The sequence below is a fragment of the Hyperoodon ampullatus genome (genome assembly GCF_949752795.1).
Source record: "Hyperoodon ampullatus genome assembly, chromosome: X".
Lineage (NCBI taxonomy): Eukaryota > Metazoa > Chordata > Mammalia > Artiodactyla > Ziphiidae > Hyperoodon > Hyperoodon ampullatus.
The window spans coordinates 126,315,521-126,343,086 of record NC_136913.1 but is presented as its reverse complement, the minus strand read 5'-3'; the positions used below and the strand labels follow the sequence as shown (position 1 = coordinate 126,343,086).

Sequence of the window (27,566 nt, the reverse complement as noted above, 5' to 3'; positions counted from 1 at the left end):
GAGATTGAATGACTATACTGTACATGAAACTAACACAATATTGTAAATCAACTATATTTCAATAAAAAAACACTAAAACGGTGTTAATCCAAAATTGTATACATAGCAAAAAATATCATTCAAAAATGTTTGAGACTAAAGACACTTTCAGATAAGCAATAGCTGAAAAAAATACCACCAGCAGACCTGCACTAAAAAGTACTTTAACCGTCCTTGAAACTGATACCAGATAGAAGGAAGAGTTAAGTAATTGGAAAAGGTACAATGTGTCCATGTGTTGGGAAACTCAAAATAATCAGAGGTCAATTCTCCCCAAATTAATCTATAGATTCAACACTACCACCATTCCCCCCAAAATCCAGAAGCTTTATAAAAATTGACAAGTTGCTTCTAAAATTTTGTTAGAATGAAATTCTGGTAAAATAACCTAGAATTCTTGAAAAAGAAGAGTTGGAGGACTTATACAGCTTGAAGACTTACTATCAAACTGCAGTAACCAAGACAATGTGTTAGTGATGTCCAGAGAGAGAGGAAAATAAAAAAAAAAAACACTGAATCAGAATACAGGTTACAAAACTAGAACCAGCCATGTACATGCAAATATTTTAATAAAGTTGCCAAGGTAATTCAATGGAGAAAGGGAAGCCTTTTCAGTAAGTAGTGCTGGATCCTCTGGGTATCTGTATAGCAAAAGATTAAAAAAAAAAAACTCAAACCCTACCTCACACCATATACACAAACTGATTCAAAATGGACTACAGACCACAGTCAGGGTGTTAAAAATGGAGAGGGTGTGCACAGCCAGAGAATAAGCTCTGGTGGATATTTTTGTCCTTAAGTAATATCCTGAGGTATTCTAGGAGTCATCTTGGGTTCTTGACTTTCTTATCCTCCACTCTAACCTTTCATATTAAGTCAATAGACAGTAATGCCAAAAATCTGTTGGAATAGAGAAGGGACATTTTTAAATCAACATCACTGACTCCTTGATCAGAAATTTACATGGCTTCCTTAGACTTCTTCTTGGGGCTGTTAATAGGTGTACTTCATGACACTGGTTGTTTATGCTCAGGATGTCCAACAATCTGACTAAAATATTTTGAATTATTTGGCCTACCATCTTTCTAACCTAAGAAAATATAAAACAAAGTGTCTGAGGAAAAACCCTCATAAAGATAAGATGTAATATTATGTAGATATTTACATACCAACCCAATAACAATGATCTTTTTTTTTATAGTAAGATTTTAAACAACATTCTGGCTTTCTACTAAAGATTCCCTTAGAGACTGCCAGATTCTCAAAGGAACAAAAATAGAAATAAAAGCATATATAAATCTTCATGGACATTTTTCTACTCCCTGGGGAAAGAATAAATGTTATAAAGATAAAAAAGAATTGCTGTAGCTTCATATTCAATAATAATAACAACAACCACAACAACACCTTTAAAGACAGAAATTAAGTTCTATTAATCTCACCTGGAAAAAGGAGAATGCCATTGAAATCTACAGCAAGTACACTGTGCTCTCCATGTGGGAGTTTGAAATTATTTCCTGACTCTCAGATAAGAAATTCTCTAATGATTTAATTTGTATGTTTTGGAGTAGCCTGCACACTGACCTGGGCTTTAGAAATTATTATAATTTTTTTTAAAGGAAACAGTGTTCAAGTAGTTATAGAACTAAACTAGTGATACAAGGAGTCTCTGCACAAAGATTGATAACTTATGTCTCATATTCATAATAGTGGGACAGGATCATCTTTAAATACTGTATTAATTGCTGATTCTATGCTTTTGCATTTCTCTGAATTATTTTTAGGAACCAGCATTTTCTTTTTGCCTTCAAGGTCACCTAAGACACCAGGATGTTTATTTTGTATTTGATCCTAGAGTGAAGGAACTAAGAAAGTGAAAGACTTTTTTTAGCTAAAACAAAAATAGTACTTTGAGGGTCATTTTCTCCTTAGTGGATTTATTATAGTTTATTATATATCTGATATCCAACACAAAGAGAACTGAGAATTGAATGGAAAGATTTTTTTTCTCATTTTATTCTTCACTGGGAGTTGAGTCCGTTTCTAGCATTGTCTCATATAATTCACACAAACAAGAACTTTGAGTAGCAGTACTGTGGTGTTTCATATGCTCCGACAGTAGACATATTAGCAGCATCTCTTCCATTCCTGTCTTGGTCACAAGAAGTTATTGGTTGCACTACACCACACCTCATATTAGAGATGGGTTTCACTGGCAGCACTGTCAGTATTTTAGGTTTTATACACATACTCATTTCAGTGAAAAGCAAGTAAATAAAGTCAACCAGCTATTTAGCAAGTAATCAACAACACACTGAAGCTTGACTGAACTTGCTACATTTCAACTGTTTTTATGGACATTATGTAGACAAAGGCAATTTCAGGTGAAATAATACTAGATCTACAGTAGTAAGACCGAGATTTACTGGAACTTCAACCACGAAATCCAGAAATAACGGGTGAGTTTGCAAATGGAAGGATAAGGAGATCCAACACTGATTAGACTAAATCCCAGTTCAAGGGACCATTGTGATATGAAGAGGCTTCAAGTACAGACATCTCTTACTTTATGCCAGTAATCTATTCTTAAAAATAATTTGGCCTGGGGCTTCCCTGGTGGCGCAGTGGTTGAGAGTCCGCCTGCCGATGCAGGGGATACGGGTTCGTGCCCCAGTCCGGGAAGATCCCACATGCCGTGGAGTGGCCGGGCCCGTGAGCCATGGCCACTGAGCCTGCGCGTCCGGAGCCTGTGCTCCACAACGGGAGAGGCCACAACAGTGAGAGGCCCGCATACCACACAAAAAAATAATAATAATATTAATTTGGCCTGAAAACGCTAACCAGGAACTATTTTCCATCATTTCAAATGGAAAACAATATAATGTATTTCACATCAACCCCAAGCTCCTAACCAACTTCCTTCAAAGTGATTAAAAATGGTAAAACATAAATATCTGTTATCATGTGGTGTGTGAAATGCTTAAAACCTGACTTGCTGATTACCAAACAATTAAAATGGTTTTAAATAGCTGCTGTATATACTGTTACATGGCCTCTCTTTGCACAAAGAATTTTCATGACTCACATCCCCTTTGTTGACACTTGGTGTAGTGTTAAAGATTTTGACATGTGACTCTGACATTCTACAAATTATGTCTGGAATGCAATTCAAAAGATGTTAAAAATATTGTACAGAGTTTGTGTGACCTAAATATAAGATTTTCCGATAAAAGTAGTGGCCGGGGGTATTGAATTGAGAAATATATACAGTCCGTGCAGTTTGGGTATTAAAAGTCAAATAGTATTCTATGGAAAAACCTTAACAGGAAGACATTCTGTGGGGGATGCCTATAGAATAAAACCTAGTCCTATAGGTCCTTATACACAAAAGAAAGAGGAAGCTAGAAAAGAAAAATGTCAGCTAATATCAAGATAAAATAGAAATGAATGACTTGAGAAGCAAAAAAGGTTGGTTAAAATTGTGAAGAAGAACACAATGTAAGAAAATTTTTCTGACTTGCAGCATACATATACATATGTATATATAAATATGCATATATATGTACATACATATACACACACAAAGATATCCTCTTTAACTCCCTTGTGCTGTTACACTCCCCCTGTGCCTGCTTTACACATGCCAAACCTTGGAACAAGCCAACTATTTACCCTCTCTATTTATAATGCATTATACTGAGCATTATGAGAAAAATGCAATTATAGTGAATAGTTCTTGATTTTGTTTGGTTTAGGTTCAGCTTCAGGTGACCCAGACAACAACAAGTTGGCTTAATCAAGTTTATCTTTGTCTCATATAAATGAAATCTAGAGGTAGTCATTCCTAATCTAAACCCATGAATTCAACCTCATGATTCAAGATGTCTACTTAAGCTCTAGCCATTACGTCTGCACTTCAACCAGCAGGAAGAAGGTCGGGCAAGTAGGTTGTGCCTTCTCCATTTAAGGACATGTCCAGAAAGTTGCTCATCACATTTCTACTTACACCCTGTTAGCAAAAACTTAGTAATATGTCCAAACCTAAGTTCAAAGTAGCCTAAAATGTAGTATTTATTCTGGATATCTACATGGCCAAATAAAAATCAGGGTTTCTACTACTAAAGAAAGTGAAAAGAGACATTCAGAGACAACTAGTATTTTCTCTAATATCACTACAAATTCATGGTCTACCTTAGAGGTCAGCAAACGATAGCCCAGGGGCCAAATTCAACCTGTATGTGAAGTTTATTCCCACAGCCATACCCATTCTTCCGGTATCGTACATGACTTTGTTTGGGCTACAATGGCCGAATTGAATAGTTGTGGCAGAGACCATATGGGCCTGCAAAGGGTAAAGTATTTACCATCTGGCCCTGTACAGAAAAAATTTTTTTCTGACCCCTGATGACAAAAAGTCAACAGCTTTCTCAGTCCCTGCTACCTCTCATTTGTCTCTACATCCTATTTGTGGACTTTTCATCCATTTCTTAAACAATGATATTCCCAAGGCATTGACCTTTGTTTTAATCTTGCTCTCTACAATTTACTGGGACAACCTCATTTGCCAAATAAGGAAGACGCCTTTGCTTGGAGCTGATGGTACTGTTCTCATGGAAGGCAAGTAGAAGTAGAAACACATCACTTTCTATTTTAATTTTGTATTCTCTATTGAGGTAAGTGTTGCTTGTTCTGAAAAAAAATTAAAGATGATTAAAAAGATTGTAAAAAAAAAAAGATTGTAAGATGGTCAGAGTTCTTCTTAAGGCATCTCTTGGCCTAATCAAATCATATCTCAAGGGACTGAAAGAACATATACATGAGTTTGCCTAATTATTGTAGGCGATATTTGAATAATCAAGGAAAATGAGATTTTGAAAGGTTCTAGACTTATGATATTCTAATTTTCCAGAAGAAAAATGTACTTTCTACCAAATTTATCCCAGCAATATTGACACCATTTGTTATAAAGATTCTGGAATGATTTATTAAAGAGATGGTATGAGAGTACCAAAGTGTTAGAAGTGAATAAAACATCTAAATTTGAGCATTAGATTTAATATTTTACTCTGATGTTAAGCACTAATTAACATTATATAATATTCGATACCATCAATAAAATTAAAATTAATAAAAAATTAATCGTTTATTCAGAAGATACATGCAAGTATATTTTCCTCAGTAGGCTTTTGAAATATGACTATCATGCTATTGATTTAACATACGTTTTTTAGTATTGACAACTTTAAATCCTTTCTGATATAAAGTTATTTAACTGTACACTACAGTGTAAAGCAACAATTTTGTTTTCCTCAATGAAAATTGAGGAAATAAATTTTATAAGAAAGTTATAACCCAAAGATGCAAAGTCATGTGAGTGAACAAAATATGGTTAAAATGAAAAAGATAATGAGAATATGCAAAAATACAGCACTCTTTTGTGGATAATTTCTAATTGATTATTTCCTGTCATTCAGTTTTGCTCAGATTTGATGCATGAATTCTCAAAATACAAGTTTTAGCAACTGTATTTAGTTTTGCAACATTGGCAGCTCTCAGTAGCATAGCATATATCATTGGTGTTTGTTCTGGAGGCAACTAGAATTGACTGTATCAAACATACCAAAAATAGTGCAACTAGAAAGTTATGGCAGTGATGACCATCAAAATTAAACTTTCAGTAAAAACAAAGTTTTTTCCCTGATGACCCAGGTTCCTTGAAACTTCAGTTTTATTGATCTGGTTACAACTCCAGTTAATAACACTATACTCTGAGAGTACATGACTCATGAACAAACTGAGAATTAAATGAATAGCTTCAGACATTAAGTCCCATTCATTTTGTGTAATTGCAGAATTGCAACTTGGCTTTACTGGTCTTTAGATGGTAATACCTTCTTTTGTTTGTTTGGTTTTTTTAATCAACAACACGGTGACTCCCACTGAAATAAATGCACCTAAAGAGTCCACATTGAAGCTAAGTATGCAATTGATGTGTTTACTGCTACTGAAGTATAGGTATTAGACATAGTAAAAACTATTTATATCACTTCCTGTGGGCCAGGCACTGCCTCAGACTTTATCTGTATAATCCCATTGATTCCTCATAAGTTTATAATGTAGGTCACACTGGAACTATAATTTTTCTCATTTTACAGATGAGAAAATATAGAGGCTCACAGCTCTCACAGGTAGTGATAGAACCTAGGTTTAAACCTATATTTATCATCTGATCTCAAGACGCTTACTATGCTATAAAATCACACAATGATAGATACAGGAAAGAATGTGCTGAGTTCCAAAGATAACATTACAAATAGAAACCTGTGTTATTTCAATGATGAGTTTTGCTAAAAGACAAGCAGGGTGTACTTTTTAAACTTCCAAAAATGTCCAATCCCCTATATGTCATGACCTTGCCTATTCTTATAGTTTTATCACCTGCCACATTCCCATTTATACTATTTGCTTTAAACAGTTCAAAGATTGTATTTCCTCCAAAACATAATGTTCATTCATGTCTCCATGTCTTTCCACATGGTGTCCCTTTTGCCTAGGATATTCTTTCCAAGGTTTCTCCATAAGGTAAATTTCTATTCATCTTTCAGGATGTGGTCTACATGCCCGAACCTCCAGCAACTAGCAGAGTTCAGAAGGTTACGAATGGATGTGACCTCTTTCCTGCCCACTCGTGGAGATATTTTGTACCTTCAAATATCTTTGCTTCCTCGCCTTGTACACTATACTCCATCTTCCCCCACTTACTCAAGAACTTACTTGCCACAGTTTTTCCTTCGCTCTTCACACCAATGTTTCTTCTCCCCTGGAGCATTCCCATCAGCATGGGAAAGTTCAATTATTTCTCCTATAATAACTTAAAAACTCTTTTGACCTAACTTCACTCACCAGTCATTGCTTCATTTCTCTGCCCCCTTTTATGACAAATCTCGTGAAATGTTGTCTGTACTTGCTATTCTATTCTCACCTGCTAAGACACCGGTATCCCTTGCTTCGTCCACTCCAGGACAACCAGTCACCTTGTGTTCCTCTAACATTCCAGAATATTCTCAACACAAAGCTTTTGCACTTGTTCCTTCTAACTAGAGTGCTCTCCCCCAGGTATAAGCTTCCTCACTTCCTTTCGGACTCTGCTCAAATTTCACCTTCCTGGTGAGGCATGGACTCAGTGCAATTAAAAACATAAAGAGCACTCCCCCAGCACCAAATATTTTATAACTTCCCTTTACCCTGCTTAAATTTTCTCTCTAGTAATTACCATTTTATTCACTATATGTTTACTTGTTTATTTGGTCATATCCCACCACTAGGATTCAAGTTATTTGAAATCAGGGACTTGTTTTGTCTACTGCTATGTCTCCGGTGTCTAAAGTCATCCATGGCACATAGTAGACCCTTAATACCTGTTGAATTAAATAATTTATTGACTAATTGAATGATGGCTTTTTAATGTTTATCAAATGCAAATTAAATTTTATGCAATTTTATTCCTAGAAGTAATTAAGTTATTCATCGTTTCTCCCAAAGTTCTCTCATAATTAGCAATAAAAATTTGTATTGAATAGACAGAAAAAGACAGAAATATGAGTCCTGAAATAGTGGGCCCTTTGCTTGACCATCATCTTTAACACAAAACTTTCCTCCCAGTTAATCCAAATGTAAAACAAAAATCAGTAACTAACATTTATGAAGCACTTACTTTGACTCAGGTATTGAATTAGTTTGCCTACATGTTATCAAGACATAAAACAGCCCTACTATTAGTCCTATTTTACAGATGAAAAAGCTGAGGTTCAAGGTGGGTATAGTAACTTGCCCAAGGTTACAAAGATGAGGAATGCAGAGCTAGAACTTGAACACACTTCTCTTGGAGTCTAGAGACTGAACTCACAAGCACTGAGGCAAGTGGTTGATTAGCAACTCAAACTTTACCACTGTCTTCTAAATAATAAAATGATATCAGTGTGATTTACAAATATAGGGGTGTAAGTGGAACCTACTTATGTTATAAAATACTGTTATGATTAAAAAAGAAAACTTGATAAAGCTACTCTTAAAAATATGAGATCTTTGGGACTTCCCTGGTAGTGCAGTGGTTAAGAATCTGCCTGCCAACGCAGGGTACACAGATTCGATCCCTGATCCGGGAAGATCCCACATGCCACAGAGCAACTAAGCCCGTGTGTCACAACTAATAAGCCTGCACTCTACAGCCCATGAGCCACAACTACTGAGCCCACATGCTACAACTATTGAAGCCCTCGCACTGTAGGACCCACATGCTGCAACTACTGAAGACTGCGTGCCTAGAGCCCATGCTCCACAATGAGAGAAGCCACCACAAATGAGAAGCCTGTGCACCACAATGAAGAGTAGCCCCCACTGGCCACAACTAGAGAAAGCCCGCATGCAGCAACAAACACACAACGCAGCCAAAAAAGAAAAAAAAGAAAAAAGAAAAAATTTTTTTAAAAAGTATTAACTCTGAAGGTGCTAACATGTTAAAAAATATATATATGAGATCTTTGATTTGGAGGAGTTAAAGTTGTCTTATTACCATTTCACTTTTAAATACTGACATCACATTTTCATAGTACTTTAGAGCTTAAGTTATTCTTGGCACTTATTTTCTTCTCATAAAAATCCTGTGATACACATAGGAAAGCCCCACTTTGCAGCTGGGAAAATGGGGGCTCAATGAGTCAGGATCAGTCTACTACAAATCCAGTGATTTTTATAATTTATTTCAAATTCAAGCATCATAAATCCAGAATAAAGTAGGAGAATCATTCAATATAATGCTGGAACTTCTAGGCTGCGTATAGGGTGACAGGGTATCTAAAGCATGTATTATATTGTGATAATAAATGCATACACAATAAATTAGTTTTTAATTTAATTTGCCTTGATCCAATAACTTTATCATTTATTAGAAGTATTTGGTGAAAAATGGAAAAACAGATACAAAAAGGTAACATAGTGTGGAAGGATTTAACATGTCTCATATGCAATAGCAGAAATGGAAAGCAAAGCTGGCATCTGTCAGACTCACTGATTTCATTCTAATGGTAACTAAAAATGAAGAAATTAAATACTTTCACTTGTTAATCTTCTATCTAAAGGTTAAGCATTTCCTCATGATTTATATATAATCAATAATAATATTTCATTGAGAAATTTACATCTAAACCACATGTATCTATAGTTTGAGTTCCATCTCAAGAAAGCTCTTGGACATAGAGAACAGACTTGTGGTTGCCAAGTGGGAGGGGAGAGGGGAAGAGAAGGATTGAGAGTTTAGATTAGTAGATGCAAACTAGTATATATACAATGGATAAGCAACAAGGTCCTACTGTACAACACACGGAACTATATTCAATATCCTGTGATAAACCAGCATGGAGAAGAATATGAAAAAGTATATATATATATATAAACTGTCACTTTGCTGTACAGCAGAAATTAGCATAACATTGTAAATCAACTATGTCAATAAAATTTTTTTAAATTTACAATAAAAATAGAAAGAAAGCTCTTGGAAGTTAGATCCAAATCTATGTTGACTCTTGCCTAATTGCAGGCAATAAAACTTTTTGAAATCTTCACATTTTCTATGAAGTACTTTTGTTTTACATTTTAAGCTATCTGTAATCATTCTTCACAGACTACTATTAACTAACTGTGGTCAGAAGCACACTGTGCCAGCATCTATACCTTCTATTATTTTGAAGTGCTGTAAAAATTCCTGAGAACTGTAGGCATCATTTCTAACCTAATTTTAGTGAGATCATATACACTAATAAAAAGGTCAACCAGATCATTTGAGTAGATGATGTACAAATGAGAGTGTAGTTGACATTTTCTGGTACTATAGATATATCTATCATTTTGCATACTTCAATTTTTTAAATTCAGAGCAATTTGGAGAGAAGGAACAAAGGCAATTCATAAACTTGGAAACAACTGAGGTAGCTGGCCAAAGGCGTAAGAATTAACACTTCAAGAGGTGAAATAGTGATTTGGGCCCCTTCAATACTTAGCATTAGCTGAAAAGCATGTGTGATAACAACTTGAACTGCCATTCATTCATTCATCTACTCACTCATTCATGTATTTCATGAACATTACCCACACACAAGGCACTTTGATGTGTGGCCAAATAATATGCTGTAAATAAAGTGTACTTTAAAACATACAGTTAATACAATCAGAAATTCAAGTATATCTCCTGCAAGATTATTTAAATATCAATACACGAAGTAAACAGGGTTACATCATTCCATTCCATGAGGGAAGAGGTGAAAAGGAAAGCTATGAAGGGAGGCAGCCAGTTATTTTGGGAAGGATACTGTGGAAGGATATGGCAAGTGAAATTAGTCCAACTCTTGGTTCAAATGCTAACTCAGTTGCCTTCACCTGAAAAGACATTTGTCCCATCTATCAAAATAAGGTTGTTATGAAGAAAAATGGAAAAAAATTAGAATGAAAGTACTCTGTAAACCATAAGTCGCTATATAAATCTCTATTAATAAGTGATGCTTTGATAGGACATTAAAAATAGGATATGTTAGTATCTTGATATCAGAAGCAAGAATATTAAAAAGGAATAATGAAACATGATCCATTAAAGTGGGATCAAGAAAGAAGACATCTCCATCCAGTATCTAATATCCTTGGTGCTGTGGAGTCAGTTTTATTGCTCATGTTTTCCTACTAGGTTCACATTCTCTACATTCTTATTATATAGATAATAATAATAACTATTATTTTGTGATGTTTAGTGAATAAATATATGCAAGTCATATAAAAAATGTAGCATGAAAAATAAATCCAATTTGTTTAATTAATGATAAAGTTACAATTCAACAATGATTTATATCACTGGCTCAGTTTTGATTTCAAGAGGCAGCAAAATGTCATGGTTAAGTACAAACTCAAGCCAGAGTGCCTGGGTTTAAATCTCACCTTCACTACTTAATTTCTCTCTCTGCCTTGATTTTCTCATCTGTATTTAACAGATTAAAATAGCCCCTACCCGGGCTTCCCTGGTGGTGCAGTAGTTGAGAGTCCGCCTGCTGATGCAGCGGACACGGGTTCGTGCCCTGGTCCGGGAAGATCCCACATGCCGAGGAGCCGGCTGGGCCTGTGAGCCATGGCCGCTGAGCCTGCGCGTCCGGAGCCTGTGCTGCGCGATGGGAGAGGCCGCAACAGTGAGAGGCCCGCGTACCGCAAAATAAATAAATAAATAAAATAGCCCCTACCCTACTGGGTTATTATAAAGATTAAGTGAGTTAGTGTTTGCAAACTGCTTAGAATAGTGCCAAATAATACTATTATGGAACTTTTTGCTATTATAAGCTTATTATTTTCCAAATTGTTAAATTTGATTTACATCTGTGATGATAGATGATATATGTATTCTTATTTAATATCATCAAAGAAAATATTCTACCTGCCAAGAGTAATAATTACTTTGACTTACTGTATTAGTTAACATATGCAGAAAGCCACTGGTACAAACTAGCTGTAAAAAAAATATTTCTATAGCTCCAAGTACAGGCCAGGAGAAAATGGCGGCATCGCCAAAGTCTTTGGTGCTTAGATAGAGTACAGCTAGACTGACTTGTGGTATACATACCACTGATTACTCTCTGTATGCACTTGTGCAAGGTATTCTCTGGTGCCAACACCTGCAGTTTAATGAGTGGCCATCTGCTTCTATTCTAAAGTACTCAGTCAGCTCTAAGAAAGTGAATTAGTTACCCCTTGGCAGATTTTGAAAATGTTTGCAGAGTGTTTGCCCCTTTAGTAGACAGTATTTATAAAAGCCTAATGTAAGATTATACCACACCTATAAACCCAACATGTGTCTCTTTATTGTAATGTCCTGAATAAAACTGAGGATTTGATATACACTATAATTAAAAATAAAATGCTGTGGCTGTCTCTAAAATATAACTAGTAGGCAGAATAACTAAACTCATACCTCCTTAGTTTCCAAAGTTGTCTGAGAATTCACATATACTCTGATAGGTAACGTTTTTTAAATTTATTTATTTTATTTTTGGCTGCACTGGGTCTTCGTTGCTGCGTGCGGGCTTTCTTCAGTTGCAGCGAGCAGGGGCTGCTCTTTGTTGCGGTACGCGGGCTTCTAACTGTGGTAGCTTCTCTTGTTGAGGAGCCCGGGCTCTAGGCATGCGGGAATCAGTAGCTGGGGCTCACGGGCTCTAGAGTGCAGGCTCAGTAGTTGTGGTGCACAGGCTTAGCTGCTCCACGGCGTGTGGGATATTCCTGGACCAGGGCTCGAACCCGTGTCACCTGCCTTGGTAGGTGGATTCTTAACCACTGCACCACCAGGGAAGCCCTGATAGAGAATGGTGCTACTTAAAATGAACTAAGGAGAACTCCAAAATCAGGAACTAAGGAAATATCTTAACCCTCTACCACAGAGGATAAATGTTCTCAAAGCAAACAGGAGACTCAGGTCAGCCTAGAGTAGAAAAAAAGTTGCTCCTGTGATGAAAGTACAATGACACCAAGGAAGCCACTTCTTTTGTGTGTGCAGGTCATCCAAGCCTCTATATAAACAGAATTTCTGCAATTGTAAGAAACTAAATTTTATAAACCAAATTTTCTAAGCACACTATTTCAGTTTATATTGAAAAACAGAATTTTCCGACAAACCAGGACTTTACTTTGAGATGGCCTGCAAATTTATTCAATCAAAATACAGACTATATTATTTTTTGGTGAGCAGATTCTTTATCTGAAGGATGGCAATAAAAAAGGTATCTTGACTAACAAATGGCTATAAGCTGTAAAACTCTGATATATCAATAAAAAGGAGACATGATAGTCCAGAACAGACACCACTTGAATGGGTCTTAGATGGGACCCAAGAAAACTTGTCTATCCTTTTGCCAAGTTCCAAAAAATTTCTTTAGATATCCTAAGATCATAGATGAGGCTCTAACCATAAACTTGTTTCTCCATAAACTTTCTTTCCCTGCTTCTGGTCCAGGAAGTATTTTATAACAATGGTGATGTTTGCAGTGATATCATGCATTATGTGTTGACTGCAAAATAATTTCCCTTGACTTTTATATAAAGATGACAGTCAAGTAAGTCCCCAATTCTCAAATAAAATGTTTAAAGAATCACATAAAGATATCTAAAGCTATATTAGAAATGCAAGTGAAGAATATTAACTCAGGTCCTGAAAGAGCCCAGGAAAAAATTCCACAAATAAAAGAGGCATGGGGGACTCATACATAATACAGGACAACAGATAAGAAGACAGGAAGAGATTCCCAGTCACATTCCATTAAGTACACATTCACTGACTAAGGAACTTTGCACAAATAAAGTAGGCAACTCCCTGGTCTATGATATCAGAACTGCTTTCTGAAGAAGAAGCATACGGCTTTTTTTCTTTTAGCCTCCATCATGACCATTAACATGTCCCCACTTTTTATGTTGTTGGAATGCCATGAAATAGACAGCAGAACATACAGGATATGCCTTACAGCATTCTCAAGTTAAAAGTTTCTTCTGCAAATGTGTTGACATACCAAATCCTGGAAAAAAGGCAATCTGTGTTGTAGTTTGTCTTTCATGGCTTTCTTTGAGGGAAACATTATGGACTATTTCTAAGTATTCAGATATTAATATTCCTTTGTGGAATCAGATAGCTGGGCCCTAGAAGTTAATATCCCTTTGTAGAATCAGATAATCAGGCAAGAGGGAAATAAGATACCTCCTCCTCAGTCTAGCAGTACCATGCTATTAAAGTATACCAGACTTCAGAAATAATGGTAAGCAGCCAAGTATCTCAAGCAAAACTCCAATGTAATATCAAAGAGAAAGGATGCTAGGAGCATCCAAGTAGAACCTAAGGGTAATCAAAGAGAGACAATCTCTATTGTTTAATGGAAAACCAGATATGTGAATGAAACTCATTATTTCAAAATTAATGAAAGAGAAACAACAATAATGAGCCTTTGAAAAGATTTCATGGTCAAGGGATAAAGAAAACACACCTATGCTAGAGAAATACTTCGTCTAATTAATAAGAAAATTTTAGAGATCACCTGCTTTCTATAATCACTTTAAATCAAGAAAAAAGGAACTTAGATAAGCAAGTGATAAAATAAAATAAATACACAAGAGACTAAGGTGGAAAAGTCACTTCAATGTGCAGAGTATTAAAGAAAAATGGATAAGATATCAGAAGAGTATAAGCAAGCCAAATAAAAGTGCTGGAATAAAAATTTGCATCCAAAACCAGAAAGAACAAAAATGACTCTATAGATTGTCAAATCAGTGATGTAACATTCAAATTCGAGAACGTAGCATTATTAATCAAGTATTTTGCTTACAAAAACATGTTGATAAGAGTTTAAAGTAGTATAGCATTTTGGAAGGCAACATGGCTACGTCTATTCAGGTCTTCTGCCCCTTTTTGATTGTGTTTGTTTTCTGATGTTGAGTTGTATGAGTTGCTTATACATCTTGCATATTAACCCCGTGTTGGTCATATCATTTGTAAATATTTTCTCCTATTCCATAGGCTGTCTTTTGTTGATGGTTTCCTTTGCTGTGCAAAATCTTGTAAGTTTAATTAGGTGCCATTTGTTTATTCTTGCTTTTACTTCCATTGCCTTGGGAGACTGACTTAGGAAAACACTGGCAAAATTTATGTCAGAGAGTGTTTTGCCTAAATTCTCTTCTAGGAGTTTTATGGTATCATGCCTTGAAATGACTTGAAGACTTAAATATGAGTTTATTTCTGTGTATGGCATGAGGGAGTGTTCTAATTTCATCGATTTACACGTGGCTGTTCAGCTTTCCCAACACCACTTGCTGAAGTTGGTGTCTTTTCTCCATTGGACATTCTTGCTTCCTTTGTTGAAAATTAATTGACCATGGGTGTGTACGTTTATTTCTAGGCTCTCTGTTCTGTTCCATTGATCCATATGTCTGTTTTTGTGCCAGTGCCACACTGTTTTGACTACTGCTCTGATCTTTATTATTTATTTTCCTCTACTAACTTTCGGCTTTGTCCTTTTTCTAGTTCCCTTAAGTATAAGGTCCTTTCAAAACACTCCCATTTACCATTGCAAGAAAAAGAATAAAATACCTAGGAATAAACCTACCCAAGGAGACAAAATACCTGTATGCAGAAAACTATAAGACACTGATGGAAATTAAAGATGATACAAACAGATGGAGAGATATACCATGTTCTTGGATTGGAAGAATCAATATTGTGAAAATGACTATACTACCCAAAGCAATCTACAGATTCAATGCAATCCCTATCAAACTACCAATGGCATTTTTCACAGAACTAGAACAAAAAATTGCACAATTTGTATGGAAACACCAAAGACCCCGCATAGCCAAAGCAATCTTGAGAAAGAAAAACAGAGCTGGAGGAATCAGGCTCCCTGACTTTACACTATACTACAAAGCTACAGTAACCAAGACAGTATGGTACTGGCACAAAAACAGAAGTATAGATCAATGGAACAGGATAGAAAGCCCAGAGATAAACCCATGCACATGTGGTCACCTTATTTTTGATAAAGGAGGCAAGAATATACAATGGAGAAGAAAGCCTCTTCAATAAATGGTGCTGGGAAAACTGGACAGCTACATGTAAAAGAATGAAATTAGAACACTCCCTAACACCATACACAAAAATAAACTCAAAATGGATTAAAGACCTAAATGTAAGGCCAGACACTCTAAAACTCTTAGAGGAAAACATAGGCAGAACACTCCATGACATACATCACAGCAAGATCCTTTTTGACCCACCTCCTAGAGAAATGGAAATAAAAACAAAAATAAACAAATGGGACCTAATGAAACTTAAAACCTTTTGCACAGCAAAGGAAACCATAAACAAGATGAAAAGACAACCCCCAGAATGGGAGAAAATATTTGCAAATGAAGCAACTGACAAAGGATTAAGCTCCAAAACATACAAGCCACAATTCAACTGTTTCTTCCTCCATGAAATCTTCCCATATCCCACAACAATACATAATCTCTCACTCTCTTTCATGTGATACTTTTAAACTTGGTTAAACTTTTATTTTTATTTTTCTTTTCTTTGTGGTACGCAGGCCTCTCAGTGTTGTGGCCTCTCCCATTGCAGAGCACAGGCTCCGGACGCGCAGGCTCAGTGGCCATGGCTCACGGGCCCAGCTGCTCCGCAGCATGTGGGATCTTCCCGGACCGGGGCATGAACCCGTGTCCCCTGCATCGGGAGGCGGACTCTCAACCACTGCGCCACCAGGGAAGCCCAACAACTTCTAGTTGTACATTAAAAATTGTTAACTATGCACATCACTGTACAATAGATCAAGAATTTTCATCTTGCATGACTGAAACTCTATATCTGTTGAACAACAATTCCCTATTTCCCTCTCCCCAGCCCCTGGCAGCCACCATTCTACTTTGTTTCCATGAATTTGACTACTTTAGATGCCTCATAGGTGGATTCATACAGTATTGGTCCTTTTGCAATTGGCTTATTTCACTTAGCATAATGTTCTAAAGATTCATCCATGTTGTGGCATGTGACAAGTTTCTTTAAAGCTGAGTAACATCCCAGTGTTTGTGTATATACTACGTTTTCTTTATACTATATTTCCTTTATCCATTGATATCTGGTGTGTCTGAGAGTGTCTGAGGTCATCTCATTGTAGTTCTCATTCTATTTCCCTGATGCTTAGTGATGTTGAGCATACTTTTATGTGCTTGTTGGCCATTTGTATATCTTCTTTGGAGATATGTCTATTCAAGCCCTTTGTCTAATTTTTAATTAGGTTATTTGTTATCAGACACACGGTTTGCAAATATTTTCTCCCATTCCGTAGGTTGCCTTTTCACTCTAGATTTTTTTCCTATGCTAAGCAATTTTTAAGGTTGATGTAGTCCTACTTAATTTATGTTGCTTCTGTTACCTGTGCTTTTGATGTCATATCAAAGTTTTACTAAACAGGTTTTAAGCTACTAATATTTCACTAAGATTTTATTTTTACCATTAGAAAATGAGGACATTTAAGTGTTAAATTGACATGTTCAGTGTGCTTTTCATCTCTATTGAAGAATCACAATAAGATATTAGAGTTTGTGTGCAGTACAGGGTTTCAGAAATCCTTGGCCATAAACCCAGGCCTGTCTGGCCTACTCTAGCACAACATATGGCCTGCTTAATTAATGGCCACTCTGTGGTGACATCAATAACATGTGTTCTACAATTCAGTGACTTTAGTGATCAACAGGATTTTACTGAGATCAAGGGATCAAGGACTGATTAAAATTGAAGTATGGAAACTGAATTAGAAAAAAAATTTGAATTAACATCACTTGCAGATGATAGGATTTGTCTTTCAGCAAATCCAAAGAATAAACTAAATCTACTACTACAAAAGTGTTCATCAAAGTGACTGTCTTCTTAACCAATACACAGAAATCAACAGTTTTTCAATTGATAAGCGATAACTAGCTTAAAATTTAAATAAACCTCCAATTTCTAACACCCACAAAATGTGAAACACATAGAAGTAAACTCAATATGAAATGCACAGATACTGTATGAAGAAAGGTATAAAACTCAGGTGAGAGACACAAAAGAAGACATGAATAAATACAGAAGCATATTTTGCTTTTGGTTAGGGAGATACCACATAGCAATAGTGCCAATTCTTCCAAATTACACTACAATTTTATGCAATAGCACTTGAAATTTAAACAATTTAGGAACTTGACAAAATGACAGTAAAATTTATGTGGAAAATAAACAGTAGAGATTACCCAGCAAAATTCTGAGAAAGGAGAGTGATTGAGCATATCAGCCCTACTAGATATTAAAATTTATTATGAAGCTGCAATAATTAAGGAAGTATGTTACTGGTTCAAGAAGAGACTGACAGATCGTTGTAACTGAAGAGAGTACAGAAATAGGCCTTCCTATAAGTATAGAATTATTTAAAAATAGAAACTTGGGTTTGACCTGAAATTAAACCTCTTAGAGGCTCAAGGGAGACTGAATTAAAAATGCAACTTCTTGGTTGGCTAATAGCCCAAAACTTAATTAAGGCAACGCTTTATATTAAGTGGCAAACCCTACCAAAGTACTTATAAATCCTCCTATCCAATGCAATTTTATTTCCATGGGCTTACATCTAGTTTTCACCCATATGCTCGTGCGCGCTCTCTCTCTCATATATATATATACACATATATATATATACGTGTATATATATATACGTATATATATATATACACACGTATATATATATATACACGTATATATATACATATATATACACACGTATATATATACGTGTATATATATATACGTATATATATATACGTGTATATATATATATATATACGTGTGTGTATATATATATATATACGTGTGTATATACATAAATAGTTGCAAGAATGTAAAAAGATAAATGTGCTCAATAACATTTCAGGAACACCTTCCTGGTTTTCTATATAACCTTAATAATGAATAATTTAACAAGTTCTTTATCATTCTGGAGTGAAAATGATTTTAAAATTTAATTTGTTCTACATTTAATTTTTGTTCACTTTATTGTATAAGCAGCATAGAGCTATTTAGTCCATCTTTTCAACAATTCTCTTGTAATATATTCTATAGCAAATGTTTTAGTAGATATAAATTGCCTTCTGAAAGGATGGTATGAATGTACATTGCATAAGTGTTTACGTTTTCATGATGTATTTACATAGTGAAAAGATCTTGATTATATCTTTTGTTTTTTTTTGCGGTATGCGGGCCTCCCACCGCTGCGGCCTCTCCCACTGCGGAGCACAGGCTCCGGACACGCAGGCTCAGCTGCCATGGCTCATGGGCCCAGCCGCTCCGCGGCATATGGGATCTTCCCGGACTGGGGCACGAACCCGTGTCCCCCGCATCGGCAGGCGGACTCTCAACCACTGCACCACCAGGGAAGCCCATTGATTATACCTTAATCTGAGTTGCACAAATTGATAGTAATGCTGATGAATTCTGTGTGTATTATACATATGTACATAATTTTGTTTTAATTGAGTATTCCCTTACCCACACATACATTTGTTTCTCTATATATCTCTGCATTATTCACTGTTAATACAGAAACTTTAGCCATGTTATATCTGATAGGAAACTTTTCCATTAACCAGTGATAAGCCCAATATAAATTAACTTAAGTAACTTTATAGACAGTAAGTACTAATGGAAATTACAGATTTCCAATAAATATACAAAGGCTTTAAGATCAAACACGAGTAAGCTAAAAATACCTGAGTGATGATAATGTGGGAGGAAAATGGGAAGAGAAAAAGTAACTCAGGTAAAGGGTTCTCAGAAGTAGCCCTGATAATTTGTCCTTATAAAAAATGGACATCTAGGAAAGAGCAGCAAGAGAACAACAAGCTGTTCTCTAGAAAAAGGTGAATTACCAACACTGACTCAAGGAGAAATAGAAAACCATGAGACCTATAATCATTGGAAAATTTCATTAGTATTAAAAAATCTGTAATAAAGCACCAGGTTATTGTTAATGAACATTCTAAGGATAAATAATTTGTATAGGTTAGAGTTTAAGAGTAGAGATCATGAAGAGCTGCCAGACTCATCTTATGAAGCCAATTCAACCTCCATACAAAACCAGGTAAGGATAATCTAAGAAAGGAAAATCACAGGCAAATTTCATACTAATTGAACATTTTTACAAAAATCTAATATGCAGAATACCCACTAACACATTTATGTAAATTTTGGCCATAAACCAAATATAGGATTATTTGTTCTATGTATAAATGCCTATATAATACATGTATTTAAAAATGTGGATAAGAAGGCACATCTAGCTTCAGGAGAGCTGTTAAATCTGGACAGAGATGAAGAAAGGGATCAGGGATGGTAATAAAGTAGGTTTCAACTGTGTATCTACTTATTTTTTAATATATAAAAATCCAAAGCAAAAACTGCAAATGTTAACATTTGTTCAGTGTGAGTTTAGTCACATGTTTATTATTCTTTGAGCTTTTCTGTGAGTTTGAAAACTTTCATAATGAGGATTGTGAATACAGACAGATATGTACTACTGGTCTCCATAACAGGAGCAAGTTCAGGTGATTTCCCTCCTGAACCCACTCCAGTCAGGTTGAGAGGAAGAGAAATTGGAGACAGCAAGTATAAATAATGATTTCAAGAAGTTCTAATATAAGGGGGAACAGAGCAATCTGGAAAAAGCTGGAGGGAGATATAGAGTCTCAAGGAAGGTTTGGTAAACATGACAGATATTATAGCATATTTTATGCTGAAGGGAAATATGTAATAATGAGAAAGATAATTCGAGAGGGAAGAATTTCTGGAAGTATGTCCTCAGCTAGGTGAAGGCGAATGGGACTTACTCTAGTAAACAAGGTCAACTGTGGTAACGGGAGAAAAGAGAGACAGATGCAGGGAGTTTGATAATGATGCTGGGGGCTTGTGGAAGGTGTCTTCTGATTGCTTGTCTTTTCTTGGTAAGGTAGGAATACGTAGAGGGAAGTAGCATATGGAAAAGTGGTAGTACTTCCAGGCAGCATTAAAAGTGCACTTGAGGATAGGTGTTATGACTTTTTTTTTTTTTTTTTTCGGTACGCAGGCCTCTCCCATTGCGGAGCACAGGCTCCGGACGTTCAGGCTCACTGGCCATGGCTCACGGGCCCAGCCGCTCCACGGCATGTGGGATCTTCCCGGACAGGGGCACGAACCCATGTCCCCTGCATCGGCAGGCGGAGTCTCAACCACTGCGCCACCAGGGAAGCCCCAGGTGTTATGACTTTTAAGTGAGTTCCATTGGCATGATTAAGTGTTTTCCACCAGCCATGTTCAGCTGCACGAGTGTAGGTGGAGAATAGTCTCAGTTAAACGGGATTTGTTTTTTTCCTGGATGGCTAGAGAGGGCAAGGGGAACAAGAAAGTTGAGTGTATACACAAGTAAGTGATTATAATGACAGACCTTGGAATTGAAGCCAAGGAATGAGGGAAATAAGAACATGAGGTGGGTGAAGGATAAGAAAAAGGTGGCAGGATCAATGGATTAGAGGTCCCAATGGGGGCTAAATACGGTTAAAAGTGTGTAGTAGAGAGGGTGACCTGAAGAATCAGGGGCTGTTGGTCACAGATTGAGATTTATGAAATGGAGTTTATGGAGGGGTGGCAGTTTACTGGCAATGACACTCTCTAGGACAGCATTATGGGAGTGAGTGGCGAAGGTGGGGTGGAGAACAAGATCCTTTGGTGAAGAAGTTGAGAAACTGAGGCCTGGGTATTGGAAAGATCATTCATGGGGATATTAAAATCAAGGATTATGACAGGAGCCATGACAGGCTTGTGGTCCTAGCCAAGAAGAAAGATCCCCATATTCCATGTCTCCCCTCTGACAACTAAAAATCCCACAACAAAAGGAAAATGGAAGGCTCTAAAAGTCTTTAAAAGGTTGAAAAAAGATTGCATAGAGGCTTTGAGACTTGAGGAATGACATGGCAGTGTGTTCACTCGGTTTCCTTACTATTTCCATGTATCGTAAACAGGGCACTTAAGAAGCCTTCAACCCAAACCAATAACAGGCACAGATAAAAATGATTTTTAAAAAGCCTGTTCCTCCAAGCCAAAGGACTTGAAATGTAATGGCTTAAGAACAGAAAATCTTTATGACAATACCCATCTGGCTCCAGCCAGACACCAATGGCAAACGCACACCCCCTCTCTGGTTTCAGCTCGCCTAAGCAGGAAGCCGATATTCCCAACATTTCCCCACACACACCACAGAAACAGCCAGCAAGTTTCCTTGTTCCCCCAGTGATGCAGTGTTGGTGAAACCAAGAGATTTGATGATCCAGCCCGTGCTTAGAAGCAGGTGATGGTCTGATTGCCCGGCTAAGTTAGTGTAGGTGCAGTTGAGGAAGGAGCTGATCTTCCAACCCCTACGCAGTAGAATTAGGTAATACTCTGACTGTCAGCAAAATTCAGCAAGCTAAGCTTCAACTCCCACCCAGCAGCAAGGAGACTTTGTGAGGATTCGCGAGTCAGAGCAAATGAGCACTCTTCTTCCCTCCCACCTGTCCCAGGTGTCAGCAGGATCCAGCAAGTAGCTGAACATTGACCCTGAATTGGCAGCAACAAGACTCAACAGCTGGTGTGAGTAGAGTGGACACGATTATGTCCCCCACTGCTGGTGTCAGTGGGGCCCAATGGGGAACTTAACATCCACATCCAACTGGTGGCAACAGACAGACTGAACAACGTGGTATGAGGCAGTGCTAGGCAGCATGCCTGTGCTTCTCCCTACCCTTGTGCCAGTGGGTAAGAGACCGAGTATCCACACCCAAGCAGCATCAGTGAGGTATAAGGAGGTGTTGCAAGGGGAGCTTAACAACTTTACTTCCCCCTCCCTCGGTGGCATGAGCCCAGTGTGGAGCTGAGCTTACACCACAAAGAAGGAACAGGGCATTGTGAGTTGGTACCCAGCTTCTATGAAGGGGTCTAGGCCAAGGGGTGAGCAGAACTTCCACTCCACCCATGTGTAATGAGGCTCTATGAGTCAGGACTCCACTTTTGCTGCAGAGGTGCTGGTGAGGCCCAGGGGGAAGCTGAACCCACGCACCCATCAGAACCTTGAACTACACCTTAACAGGGGAATTCCCTGCTAAGAGGACATATTAAATATGATCCAAAGTATTAGAATTCGACATCTTTCTTTGTCTGCTCAGAGTGCTATGACAGGATACAATACATTAGGGGGCTTATATACAATAAGAATTTCTCACCTTTCTGGAGGCCAGGAAGTCCAAGATCAAGGTGCCAGCAGATCTGGTGTCTGGTAAGGGCCTGCTTACCTGGGTCACAGACGGAAGTCTTTTCACTGTGTTCTCACATGGAGGAAAGGGCGAGTGATCTCTCTGGGGCCTCTTTAACAAGGGCATATATCCTGCTCTGCCCTTATGTCCTCATCACTTCCCAAAGACCTCCTTCCAAATACCATCACGTAGGGGATAGGTTTCAACATATGAACTTCCGGGGGATACAAACATTCAGTTTATAGCAACATCCCAAAAAACCAGGATACAAAAATAAAAATTACCCATCATACCAAGAACCCGGAAAAAACAATCACAACACAAATGATAAAAAAGCAATCAACAGATCCGAAAGGCATATAGTGTGTGTTCTCCAACCACAGTGGAATCAAAACAGAAGTCAAAGACAACTGAAAAAACTCTAAGGACTTGAAAATTAAACAACACTTCTAAATAAGCCCTGGGTCAAAGAATAATTCTTAAAGAAAATAGAAATACATAGAGCTCAATGATAACGAAAATACAATATATCAAATTACATAGGAGACAGCTAAAGCAGTGCACACAGGTAAATTTGCAACACTAAATCCTTGGATTAGAAAGGAAGAAACACTCAAATCAGTAATTTCCTACATTGAGAAATTAGGAAAGTAAGACCAAAATAAATTCTATGCAAATAGAAGAAAGTAAACAAAAGGAGCAGAAATTAGTGCATTGAAAATTAAGAGTTATAGAGAAAAGTCAATGAAACAAAAAATCTGTTTTTTAAAAAAATCAGTAAAATTGACCAACCTCTAAAGAGACCAGCAATTTTTTAAAAGATAGAATTCCAACATCAAGAATGGAAAAAGTAATATCCCTGCAGATCTTGCAGTCATAAGGATAATATAAATGATAATAAGGGAATGTTATAAACAAATCTACACACACACATAAATTGGAAACTGAGGAGAAATGGATAAATTTCTTGCATACCACAAACTCACAAACTACTGAAATTCAACCAAGATGAAATAGGCAATTGGAGTAGTCCTCTAACCATTAAAGTTGAATTCGCAATTAAAGAACTCCTGCAAAGTGATCTCCAGGCCCAGATGGTTTACAGCAGATTTCTACCAGATATTCAAAGAGGAATTGACTGCAAATTTACACAATTTCTTCCAGAAAGTTGAAAAATCACTCCCTAACTCACCTTATGAAGCTAGGGTTACCCTGATATCAAAACCAGACAAAAGCAGAAAGAAAAAAAGAAAGGAAAAGGAAGAAAAACTGTAGGTCATTATCTCAAACAAAGCTGCCAAATTCATCAACAAAATATTTGAAAATCGAACATGGCAAAGAATAATTACCATGAGCAAGTTGCTTTTATTCTAGGTATGCAAAACTAGTTCAACATTTGAAAGGTCAATTAATGTAATGCACGATATCAACAAGGTTAAGAAGAAAAACCACATGACCATAGTCACTGTAGAACAAACATTTGATAAAATCCAATGCCTATCATGATTTAAAAAAAAACAAACACAACTCAGCCAACCAGGAACAGAAAAGTTTCTTCATTCTCACACATAGCCCCCTACATCTCAGAGCCAGCAATGGCACGTCAAATCCTTCTCACTTTTGGAATATTTTTGACTTACCCTTCTGCCGCGTCTCTCCTGCCTCTTCCTTTGATGCACCTCTGACTTTCTTTGGCCTTCCTCTGCTACTTATATCATGTGATTACATTGAGGCCACCTGGATAATTCAGGCTCTCCTCTTAAGGTCATCTGATGACCAACCTAATTACATCTGCACGTCCTTTCACAGCAGTACCTGGTTTAGTACATGATTGAATAACTAGGTGATGGGAATCTTAGAGATTTAGGCTTATGTCTAAAAAATGGCAATAAGTGTCAAATTCAGAGAAATCTCCGTATGGACAGGGATAGGAAGTCTTATTGGATGAATCCTAATTAAGTTTCTTCCTTTTTTCCTATTCCAATATTTACTGAATGAATGATAGGTACTCAGATTGTGTTAGATGAAATGGATAAAGATGTGAATAAGAAACATACCCTGCCCTCGTGGATCTGGTATTCTTGTGGCAAATACCAAGAGCTAAAATTCTGTGATGAATCCCAAGAAGCAAACAGATGGAATGCAGGAAGGAGAGTGCATTGGGACGGGGGCCACGATAGCTAAAAAGAGGGGAACCTGAACCAGTCTAATGGAGAACAAAGTTTACAATCTACAGTTCTCCAACGCTGAGGAAGCTGATGACTTCCACAATCATTTCAGACCTAAGGTTACATCTAAGAAATGGTAGGCAGGTATGTGAAGGTGGAATAGAGATCACAGGGATTTCCAAATACTTAAAGAGTATAGCTCTATAGGAGAGGTTTTGATGGGAGGTTGGAAAAGGGCCCGTAATACTCCAGGTTTCTGGTCCTCAGTAACCATCCTCACTATGTTTCTTATTTGAAATATGTAAGATAAACATTTGTATTTCATAAGCAATAACTTTCTAAATTATTCTGAGAAATAATATGGCAAGAACTGTTGAAAATAAATTAATCTTTCTTTTGTTCTTTCGCTCTTCCTTCTTTTAACTGTTGAAGGAAGAGGGGGAAGTTGAAGGTTAGGTAACATTTAGTTATACAAACAAAACAACTCATTTCCCTGTGACTTCTGGGCACTTATGTAAGTGTCCATCATTTACAGGAACCAGTGCAGTGCCCAGTTTACACAGTTCACACTATTGGGATCCTATTTTTCCTCCTAAAATGAATCTTCCTCAATAACCACTTTCCTTTTTATTTTTAACTTCCTTTAAGAGGAACAGCTTGGGGTGAGGAGACATTTCACCATGGTGCCAAGTGAAAGGCTCCTGAAGGAAACAGTGGGAGTGACTATTTTGACATTGATTGTACTGCCTTAAAATAAGTTTCTGATGAAACAAAAAAAAATGGCCCGTGAAAATAAGATCCAAGCCAGCACCAAACATCCTGGTGCCATCTCAGGGAACCACTGTACTTACTGCACATATAATCTAACTGTCTACACTCAAAAGGTGCTGGAGAGATTGTTTTAGGTATAATGTGTGTCATGATTACTTTCAAAATGGCTTAAGGCTTAGTCACACTTAAATAGTGCAAAATGAGACAAGATTAGACAGAGACCATCTTAATACTCAGTTCACGTTTTGCCTCTTCCAGGAAGTCTTCCCTGACCCTGCTCCCTTTCAGCTGTTAAAGCTGAGTTATGTGCCTCTTCCTTTGTCTTACCATATGGCCTTTTGCTTCTATCTACTACAACACGTGTCTCCAGAAGGTTGGAGACTGCTGGTAGTTTAAGATGGTCTTCAGCTTCAGGAGATGCTGCTCATTTTGTGACAGGTCAATAGATGTTGCTCAATGCTCGGCATAGATTAAGTACTTAGTAAATAGCTGCTCACAGTCATACGTGGGCACAGAAATAGGCCTTGAGTTTCTTGATAGTGAAGGAAATAAAGGAGCCATAGTGAACTATAAAATTTGAGGACCCTTTTCTCTCTATTCTTACTTTATCTTTCAGAACCAGGTGCACAGGAAATCACATCCTCTTTTTGGAAACACACTCCTCTCTCAACCTCTTTGACAACGTACTGTCTTGGTTTTCCCTCTACCTCACTGCTTACTCATTTTCACTGTCTGTTATTTTTTCCTCCTCCTTATAAAGGTTGGAATTCCTCTCAACTCTATCTTTGGCCACATTTCCCTCTGTTTTTTTTCCATAAGTGATCTCATTTATTCCCATGGCTTTAAACATCAGTTACATTCACAAATCTCAAAGGTATATGTATAGTCCACATCTCTCTCTCTCTTTTTTTTTTTTTTTTTTTTGCGGTATGCGGGCCTCTCACTGTGGCGCAGTGGTTGAGAGTCCGCCTGCCGATGCAGGGGACACGGGTTCGTGCCCCGGTCCAGGAAGATCCCACATGCCGCGGAGCCGGCTGGGCCCATGAGCCATGGCCGCTGAGCCTGTGCGTCTGGAGGCTGTGCTCCGCAACGGGAGAGGCCACAACAGTGAGAGGCCCACGTACCGCAAAAAAAAGAAAAAAAAATAGGGTAGTCTGAGAAACAGGCAAGAAGATGAGGTTTCGGTATTGGCTTATCCATTGCCCAGCAGATGAAAAGGTGGGGTCTGTTTGGTAGGTAAGGCATAGGTAGTCCCTAGCACAAGTTGATGACTCAATTGCAAAATATTTCTCAGCAGGTAATTTGGGAAAATATCCCAGTGCAGGAGACTTATTTTTTTTTTTGCGGTATGCAGGCCTCTCACTGTCGTGGCCTCTCCCGTTGCGGAGCACAGGCTCCGGATGCGCAGGCTCAGCGGCCATGGCTCACAGGCCCAGCCGCTCTGCGGCATGTGGGATCTTCCCGGACCGGGGCATGAACCCGTGTCCCCTGCATCGGCAGGCGGACTCTCAACCACTGCGCTACCAGGGAAGCCCCAGGAGACTTTTGTGTTAGTGTAATGATGTAGGTATTTGGAGAATATTGTATATGTGCACAAAATAGCAGTTGGCTGGTTAATGCTAAGTTGTATCCAACGACTGTAGAAGGACAGTGAGAGACTGAAAGATGTTAAGAAGCAATTAATAGCTT

The 27,566-nt window shown here is 37.5% G+C and overlaps 1 pseudogene across 1 annotated transcript in view; it reads right to left on the bottom strand.

Moving 5' to 3' along the window:
• Positions 1–7,091, bottom strand: part of LOC307069828 (tRNA pseudouridine(38/39) synthase-like) — a 44,210-nt pseudogene extending 37,119 nt beyond the window's left edge. The window contains exons 1-3 of the transcript in view: positions 7,022–7,091; positions 6,814–6,901; positions 4,587–4,728 (exon numbers count right to left, since the gene is read on the bottom strand). The product of the transcript in view is annotated as a tRNA pseudouridine(38/39) synthase-like (transcript). The remainder of the gene's footprint in view (positions 1–4,586; positions 4,729–6,813; positions 6,902–7,021) is intronic.
• Between the last annotated feature and the right edge of the window lie 20,475 nt (positions 7,092–27,566).